The sequence below is a fragment of the Rattus norvegicus genome, chromosome 19 (genome assembly GCF_036323735.1).
Source record: "Rattus norvegicus strain BN/NHsdMcwi chromosome 19, GRCr8, whole genome shotgun sequence".
Lineage (NCBI taxonomy): Eukaryota > Metazoa > Chordata > Mammalia > Rodentia > Muridae > Rattus > Rattus norvegicus.
In genome coordinates this window covers 12941847-12951294 of record NC_086037.1, presented here as the reverse complement: position 1 = coordinate 12951294, position 9448 = coordinate 12941847, and the positions used below count along the sequence as shown (strand labels likewise).

General features: G+C 42.0%; 1 non-coding gene across 1 annotated transcript; it reads left to right on the top strand.

Annotated features, from left to right (window-relative positions):
* Nucleotides 1–8653: 8653 nt before the first annotated feature.
* Trnaa-agc68 (transfer RNA alanine (anticodon AGC) 68) lies at nucleotides 8654–8728 on the top strand. Its single transcript has one exon. It is a non-coding gene; the product is annotated as a tRNA-Ala (tRNA).
* The last annotated feature ends 720 nt before the right edge of the window (nucleotides 8729–9448 follow it).

The following is a 9448-nucleotide window of genomic DNA, read 5'->3' as shown; positions in this document are numbered from 1 at the left end:
TTGACCAATTATATGGTCAATTTTGGAGAAAGTACCATGAGGAGCTGAGAAGAAGGTATATCCTTTTGCTTTAGGATAGAATGTTCTATAAATATCTGTTAAGTCCATTTGGCTCATGACTTCTCTTAGTCTGTCTACGTCTCTGTTTAATTTCTGTTTCCAAGATCTGTCCATTGATGAGAATGGGGTGTTGAAATCTCCTACTATTATTGTGTGAGGTGCAATGTGTGTTTTGAGCTTTAGTAAGGTTTCTTTTACGTATGTAGGTGCCCTTGTATTTGGGGCATAGATATTTAGGATTGAGAGTTCATCTTGGTGGATTTTTCCTTTGATGAATATGAAGTGTCCTTCCTTATCTTTTTTGATGACTTTTAATTGAATATTGATTTTATTTGATATTAGAATGGCTACTCCAGCTTGCTTCTTCTGACCATTTGCTTGGAAAGTTGTTTTCCAGCCTTTCACTCTGAGGTAGTGTCTGTCTTTGTCTCTGAGGTATGTTTCCTGTAGGCAGCAGAATGCAGGGTCCTCGTTGCGTATCCAGTTTGTTAATCTATGTCTTTTTATTGGGGAGTTGAGGCCATTGATGTTGAGAGATATTAAGGAATAGTGATTATTGCTTCCTGTTATATTCTTATTTGTACATGAGGTTATGTTTGTGTGCTTTTCTTCTCTTTGTTTTGTTGCCAAGACGATTAGTTTCTTGCTTCTTCTAGGGTTAGGGTTAGGATTAGTTTTGACATGGATGTTTGGGGGACTGCCACTTCAAACTCTGTGGTCATGAGAATCCCTGGAGCGGGAAACCAATCTCCCCTATAACTTACTAAGGTGTAATGTGTGTGTGTGTGTGTGTTTGTGTGTGTGTGTGTGTGTGTGTGTGTGTGTGTGTGCTTCCTTTCAATTTTGCTAGTGTTCAGAGCAGTAGCAGAAAAGACAGGGAGTTTTCAGCAACTCTTTTTCTTTTCTTTTCTTTTTTTCAGAGCTGGGAACTGAACCCAGGGCCTTGTGCTTGCTAGGCAAGTGCTCTACCACTGAGCTAAATCCCCAACCCTGTTTCAGCAACTCTTACACATGCTACTTACAAGTCAAAGAGAACTTTATCCTTTCAAGACATAGGCACGTGTGTGTGTGGTATGTGTGTGTGTGTATACACATGCTTGTGTATATTTTTCTATTCTTTGCTTTTGAGACTACCAGACCTGTCTTATACATTCTCCATTTTTCTCTTCAGCATTTGTTATTTTGCTAAGGAACTCTGACTTCTTTTATTGCAGAATGACCAATATGAGGTGTAGTGGCTATTCTTGGTTGTCGACTTGACTGTATCTGGAATGAACTACAATCCAGAACTGGAAGGCTCACCTGTGATCCTGATCTCGAGGCTGGGAGATACAAGTTTCTGATCTGGATCTTGGCACGGAGATCTTGAGCCCAGTGGCTATGAATCCTAGGAGACATAAGACAAGAAGATCTCTGAGTTCAAGGTCATCTGGGACAAAGCAAGTCCCAGATCCAGGCATGGTGATACACACGTTTAATCTGGGACACACCTTCTGATGGAGACCTATGTAAGGACATTGGAAGAATGAAGACTCTCTGCCTGCTTTGTGGGACTGAGCAACCGCTAGATCCTTGGACTTCCATTCACAGCTGCTGCTGACCATTGTTAGGGAGTTGGACTACAGACTGTAAGTCATCAACAAATCCCCTTACTATATAGAGACTACCCACAAGTTCTGTGACTCTGGGTAATCCTGACTAATAATAAATGGGCTCTTTGTTACTGGTTTGCTGATAGGTATAGGTCTGAAGGGTTGGCAAACAAAAAAGATGCATGTATATATACTAATCTGGATAAATCTATACATATCCATAAACATATGTTATCAACTTTATTTATATGAGGTATTATGAGTTAATAACCATGTACTGAACATTGGCCTGATATCACATAGAATTTTTAGCATTCACCCTCTGCTGGTCTGTAACCTTTTACCTTAACTAGTTAATATCAGTCAATGCATTGTGATTTCAGAATTGCTAACCCATCCTGCCTTTGGCTTTAATGCTTTGCTGTGTTACTATTTACCTTGCCCTTTTATTCTCTACGTGTTTAATCAGAGCCTTACTGATATAGATAAAGATGCTTGCAGCTAACCATCAGACTGGAGGAGGTAGAGAAAGGATCTCCTTTTAAAGTGGAATTGCACTGGCCCATTCGCTCACTCTGAAACAATCTCCTTAAGTTAATCACGTGTGCTGAATCCTTTTTTCTCACATAAGGTAACCTCGTCACAGATTCTGGGGTGCCGAGCTGTATATTTTGGCATTGACTACCATGACTTTGACACTAGTTGCTTGATGGGCGTTTCCTCAGCCCACACTGAAACTCACACACATGCTTCTACTAGTGCCTGGTTGCACCAAAAGACAGCAGTGTTTTGGAGATGCCAGTACCATGAGATGATCACCAAGAACAGCAGCAACAGTGGAGTACAGGCATCTGGAGCCTAGAAGATGAGGTGTGTGCTACAAAGAGCAGAGCTGGAGAAGAGACCCAAGCCCTTGGAGGATCGTGAGTGGATCCCAGATATTAGACAGTTGGAGCTTGATTTCGCTTTTGATTGTCACTGTGCCCTGATATTTTTCTCTCTTGAAGTAAGAAAGTATTTTAGTGGAGTCCACAGTTAAGAGACTTTGAATTTTAAAAAGACTTTGAATGTTAAAAGATATTGGATATTTTAAGGGATTAAACTTTTAATATATAAGGACCGTGGGACTCTTAAAGTTATTTAGATCTTGGGGATGAATAAGAAAGTAAGGGTTGAGGCTTAATAGTGATATGTGTGTGTGTCAAGTTGACAAGGGGTCAATTGTACTGGCTGGTTTCATGTGTCAAGTGATACAAGCTGAAGTTATCACAGAGAAAGGAGCCTCAGTTGAGGAAATGCCTCCATGAGGCCCAGCTGTAAGGCATTTTCTCAACTGAGGCTCCTTTCTCTGTGATAACTGTGATCAAGGGGGAGGACCCAGCCAATTGTGGGTGGTGCCATCCCTGGGCTGGTGGTCTTGGGTTCTGTAAGAAAGCAAGCTGACCAAGCCAGGGGAAGCAAGCCAGGAAGTAACATCTCCCCATGGCCTCTGCATCAGCTCCTTCGTCCTGACCTGCTTGAGCTCCAGTTCTGACTTCCTTTGGTGATGAGTGGCAATGGGGAAGTGTAAGCTGAATACCACCCCCCCCAACTTGCTTCTTGGTCATGATGCTTGTGTAGGAATAGAAATACTAAGACACCTGTGGAACCAAATATCTTGTTTTTATATGGCCCATATATGAATGTTTTAAAGCAGCTGAAGGAATTCAAGACTAGCATTTTGTGATTCCATAAGATTATGTAATATCAAATGTCATTGCCAAGTAGGCCATAAAAATGGAGACTCCTAGAACCTGTGGGCCTCACGGGTGTCCTGGCTATGGAGTACTGCTGGGTTCATAGTCCTGCAGGATAACTTAAGCGTCAGAGTCTTCTGTACTGTTCCGAAGAGATAGGAAGGCACAGGAAGTCAAGAGAAATGACCAGGTGAGAGGAGTGGGGACAAGCAGCCTGTACTGCTCATAGGCACCACAGAATGAGCATAGAGCGAGTCATGAAACCCAGAAGAGCGTCTTTAAGTTGGATTCAGGATGTTCTGCAAGGCAGGTTAGGAATCAACTTTTCCCAGAAAGAGAGATTGTAGAATTTTTTTTTTTAAAGAAAGAAACAAATGGAATTTTGGCAAAGAATGAAGCTTACTTTGTGGAGCAATTTCCCTGCGCTGTCAGACTTCATTAGCCGAAGTGACTACCTAGCAGGAAAAGTAAACTGAGAAGTCAACTATGTCTTAAGCTCTTTGCAACCTCATCTCCAGCTGTCGTTGCAGTACCGCAGTCTGTGATGGAACACTGAAAGAGGTATAAAAAAGAGATTCTGGAATTTGTGTGAGGGTCTACTTGAGTTCAAAACCAGGGGTCTAACAAATCCATCACAGTAGAGGGAAATATTTCAGGAAGACATGATGAAGCCACTGAAGATAAATTCCCATGGCAACAAGGTTGGCTTGAAGATAGGCGTCTCAAGTAAAAAGAGGAGGCCAGCAAGGATGCCTGGGTGTCTTATAATGATTCAGGAGAACTGTTCTATGTGAACTTTCATCTTGTAAAGAGATGAGATAGTTGTCTTCTGTTTCCAAAAATCTGAAGAGCAACAAGCGGAAGTTACCAGGGAAGATGGTTTCAGTCCCCTGATAGGAAGCACCTCCTATTTCCACAGTCCCATGGCTAAGATGGGCCGTAGTGATCCTCATGGTGTACTGCACAAATGTTTGCTCTCTCTTTGAGAGTAAGCTTCTCCTCCCAGGGTCCATTCATCCAGGTATGAGCCAAAGAAGATCCCATCTTGATAGCAAGCTCCCTGTGAAGTTATTTCTAGCTCTAGGAATCTATAACAATCAGACATTTTCTCTTTTGTGCCTTCCCATTACCTGGTTAGTACTTATATCCCGTATCCAATCACTTTCTTCCAGGGTGCCTTCCTACACTGCTGATGCTCTGTAAGATGCACGGTACATCTTTTCATCTAGACTGGGGCTTGCTATACTTGTCTTCAGAGGGAAAGATGAGAAGAACAAACTAAATGACCTCTCTTAAAGTGTTCAACACGGCTGCTATAGCCTGAAGTTAACCATAGACATTCTTCAGTAACGGGATGGCTATGTTCCAATGATATCGTACCTATATAGTAAGCTGATAGGGTGACTCTGCTTTCTGTGCAGTTGGTTATTCAATGCCCCATGATCTGGACCATTTATTTCTGAGAAGCAGTTCCTCGTTTGGAGTTGCATACAGTCATGAAGCAATGTGTAATTATTTAACTCTTCAGTTAGGTTTCATTTTGTTCCCTTTGATTGGTAGGTCCCCTTTCCTTCATTTGATTGAGAAGCACATTGGAACCAAGGATCAAGTTAATCTTTAAAAATAGCCCCTTGAGCCCAGCACGATGACTCCAGCTTCAGTGTAATTTAACAAGATTTATGGATTTGAACAAGGAGTCATCAAATCACTGACATTTACGCACACCAGCATGAACTGCAGAGCCCAGTTGGCTCACAAACTCCATTTCTCTGATGAAAATTCCAAAGCTCAGGCCAGAGGTGTGACATATACAACACTATGGGACTCTTTGGACCTGGATCTGCTGACCAGGATAGTGTACTCATTCCACATATGGATAATGGAAGATGGGCTAAGAGACACTCATCACTGAGTTTCAAGAACTATTTTGAATTGAGATAGAACAGTCAGACATAGCACACCTGTCATGTTTTTGAATTTAACATCTGGTGACATCTTGTAGCATAGTTCCAGTCTGCATTTGATAACTTTGCTATAACCAATGCCTGAAAAACTCTTATGGGAGGCTCTATATTGTCTTATATTTTGAGGAGATATGGTCCACTATGATCAGGAAGACATAATAGAAGGAGAAGGCATCTGGCCACATTGTGTCAATAGTCAGGAAGCAGAGAAAGAGGTGAATATTGCTACCCAGCTTGCTTTCTCCTTTTTTTCCAGTTTCTTCAGTCTAGGTCCTCAGCCCGTGGGATGCTGCCATCACCTTCCAAGTGGCCCTTCCCTCCCTCGTTCACCCTCTTTATAAACCCCTCATCGACACTCCCTGAAGCATGCCTCCTCAGCAATTCTGACTCGAGTAAACTTGTCAAAGATGAATTATTACAGCCTTAAACAACGTGCTGGGTCTGCTTAAAACTAATAGTTGCCACATATGAGAAGTTTCTACACATCTGGCACTGTATTAATCACTCTGCAGTTAGTTGCCTTTCCTTAGATCACCATGAGCCCTTTACCAACAACTAAAATTTTAATTAAAAGAACATATCACGACACACACATATTGTCCATTAAGTATGTGGCTTCATTGGATATTTCACTCCATATAGACAAAGAGAATTTCTTTGTGAACACAGCAAAAATAAACTACATACATCAATGACATAGAAAAAAATACAGCTTTTTCGAGAGTAAATTGCAAGGCCTTATTGAGTTTTTACAGCCAGGAACCCCAATGGGCGTGTTTATGTTAGTGTGGTCAAATCTTTTGAAGGATAACATCCTCCTTCCACATGGTCAAGGTCTCCAGAGGGGTAAACATATTCTAGTTTTTGCTGTTCCAGGTAAAAATTCTTGTAGTAGTGAGCTCATGTTAATTCATTCCGGACCAAAGTGCCATCACGGCTGGTAGATGAACAAAGAAATGCCAACTGAACCTTCAACTATCAGCTTCACTTACACAGTCAGGAATGAGTAACAGTTGCTCAGATATTTATTGATTGACACTTTATTTTACAATTAGTAGGTGGTCTCATAGAGTTTGTAACATAATACACACACTATCAATTTTCTGTAAAATTCCAAAGGTTTGACACTGAATTCCTTTGCCTCTTCTTGCTCTTGTTTCCTTTTCTTTTTCCTTTTCCTTATGTGTCTTTCTGTGCCCCATCTTCCTTCCTTTCTTTCTTTCTTTCTTTCTTTCTTTCTTTCTTTCTTTCTTTCTTTCTTCCTCTTTTCTTCCTTTCTTCCCCCTCCTCTCCTTTCTTCCCCTTCCTCCCTCTTTCCCTCCTTCCCTTCCTCACCCTGTCCGTTTCCCTCTCCTCCCTCCCCTTCCTTCCTTCCTTCCTTCCTTCCTTCCTTCCTTCCTTCCTTCCTTTCTCTCTCTCTCTCTCTCTTTCCTTCCTTCCTTCCTTCCCTTCCCTTTCCTTCCTTCCTCCCTTCCCTCCTTCTCTTCTTTCTTTCTTTCTTTCTTTCTTTCTTTCTTTCTTTCTTTCTTCCTTCCTTCCTTCCTTCCTTCCTTCTTTCTTTCTTTCTTTCTTTCTTTCTTTCTTTCTTTCTTTTTTCTTCCCATTGTCTCTGTTGGTTAATAGATCTTTGGAAAACAATGGGCCAGAGACCTTTCTCTTTTATCCTCAGCCACAATAGTTCAAGTTAAGCTTTTGCTGTGTCCATTTGGAAGCCCCAAAGTTGGCACCAGAGCAGAAAGGGTGGAGGAAACAAAATTAATGAAATTAACCAAGATTATGGTCTTTGAATGCTGTGCTCTCCATGACAGCATGGTGTAATTTGTAAAAGCACAATCTCATGGGGCTGGCTGGGGCTGCTCTAACCAGACCAGGTAGGAACATAGTGGGTACAGAATTAGAGGTGTGCTTACTTTGTTGGAGGAAGGAATGGAAAAATACCAGAAGAAACAGCCAGCATGGGAGGGTTAGATTGAAGGCTCAGCTCTACTGCTTTGAGTACAGAAACTCGTAAGTGAATTGCTTAACTTCTCATGGGAAGAAAGAAAGAAGCACAGAGTCATTGTCTAGTCCTGCTTGGTGTCTCTGCGTGCTATTCCCTTTCCTTACCAGTTTGTAGCACATGTGCCTTCATACTTATCCTGAAGTCAGAGGACAACCTTGGTTATTAATACCTTTTTTGAAGCTTTTGTTCTTTGCCTCTGTGTATCCCAAATTAGCTGGATGGGTATTCTCCTGCCTCCACCTTTTATCTCACCGTAGGAGAACTGGGGTTCTAGATGCTACTACATTTCACTTTTTTTCAATTGATAAGATATAATTGCCCACCTAAACATACAAAGCCCAGTACCATCCATCCCTTAAGAACATTGATAACAACCTGTAAATACACAGAGCAAGATCTGTATGTCAGCCTCCATTGTCCTGCCATGGCTTCTGTCTCCCTTCCTTTTCATTCCAGTCTCCTCCTCCTCCTCCAAACTTTTCTCCCACCCATCCTCCTCCTCCAATGACAGGCCTCCTTCTATCTTGTACCTGCCTCACCTGTACTTTACAGATTCAATGGGGAGGTTCTGGTGAAGTCACCTGATTCCTGAGTAAGTGACTAGGCAGCTGTCCTTGGGGCAGTGGAATTAGCATCAAAATACAGATAACTCTAGGGCAAGCCACAACATTTCCCCCTTTTTGTCCAGTTAAAAGGCCTTTTCACTTATATATAAATTGAGTACAGTTATTACTATTCTACAATTTATAAAACATGATATACTCAACACCCAGTCCATCACTCTATCACTTCAACAGAACATTTACTTTTCAGTGGATTGCAAAGCTATTAACCAGGTTGGTCTTCTCCCTTACATCACAATTACTCTACAGCTGGACCATCTCCCTAGCCCATCTCTTTAGTTCTATAGAGAACTGATTAAGTCTCCTATAAGTCTATAAGGACATGTCCATGTCCTGATACCTACCCTCAAATGTGTGGATATTTAGGAAAGGGTCACTATATATCTATCATCTGGGTTCTAAGTCCAAAGACAAGCATCCTCATAGGAAGACACATGCACACTGTGGAAATGAAGACAGAATCTAGAATTGATATGACCAAGAATAACAGTGTACCACCAGAGAATCAAAAAGCAAGAGATGGGGTTTCTCTTGCAAAACCCCAGCAGAACCCCTGCTGACCCCTGTATTTTAGATATCAGGCTCAAGAGTTATGAAAATGTAAGCTTATCTTTTCATAAACCACCTCCTTGATGGTACACTACGAATGGGCACCTGTCCAGAATTTAAGCTGGGGGTTGGGGATTTAGCTCAGTGGTAGAGCATTTGCCTAGCAAGCTCAAGGCCCTGGGTTCGATCCTCAGCTCCAACTGGTCAGTAAGTTTTCAAAGTCTATATATTGTTTTTCTAATTAAGACCTTAAAGCTTTTCTGCTGGAGTTTTCTGGCTAGATTTCTTTGTTTACTAGGGAACTACCAGAAAGATCTGAACTGCAGGGTGGTCTTGCTGTCTTCCTGGGAGAAAGAACAAACGCCATTTCCCTTTGCCTAGTGGTCCAATCAGTAAGAAGACAATCGGAGACAGCTCTGTGCCTTCAAGCTTTGCAGCTACGAACACTCTCAGAGGAATCAGCTTTCTCATGGAGGCTGCAATTTTAAGAGTGTCAAAATGAAAGGTATGGTCTCTAGGAAGCTGCCTTGTAAGATTGACCCCCAAAGAGGCAAGAGCTCTGGGGAATGATACTCGGGGATTTGTGGGTGACTTAGTTACTCTTTGGCTAAGTCTGAGAAAAGACAGCCACAGTGCCAGGTATGGTAAGAAGGGGTCATTTGGCTCCCAGTCCACATAGCAGGGAAGCTTTGCAGGGAGGAGCTGAGGGGACTGTTCATACGGCATCCACAATCAGGGACAGAGAGCAGTGAGGGCTACTGCTCAGAGTACTTTCTTCTTTTTATTTAATCCAAGATGCCAGCCCATGAAGTGGCACCACTCACAGTTAAGGTGAGTCTATGGCAATCTATCTAATCAGACAATCCTTCACAACATGCCCAGAAGTTTCTCTCCTTGCTCCTATCAAGTTGACCACATCAGT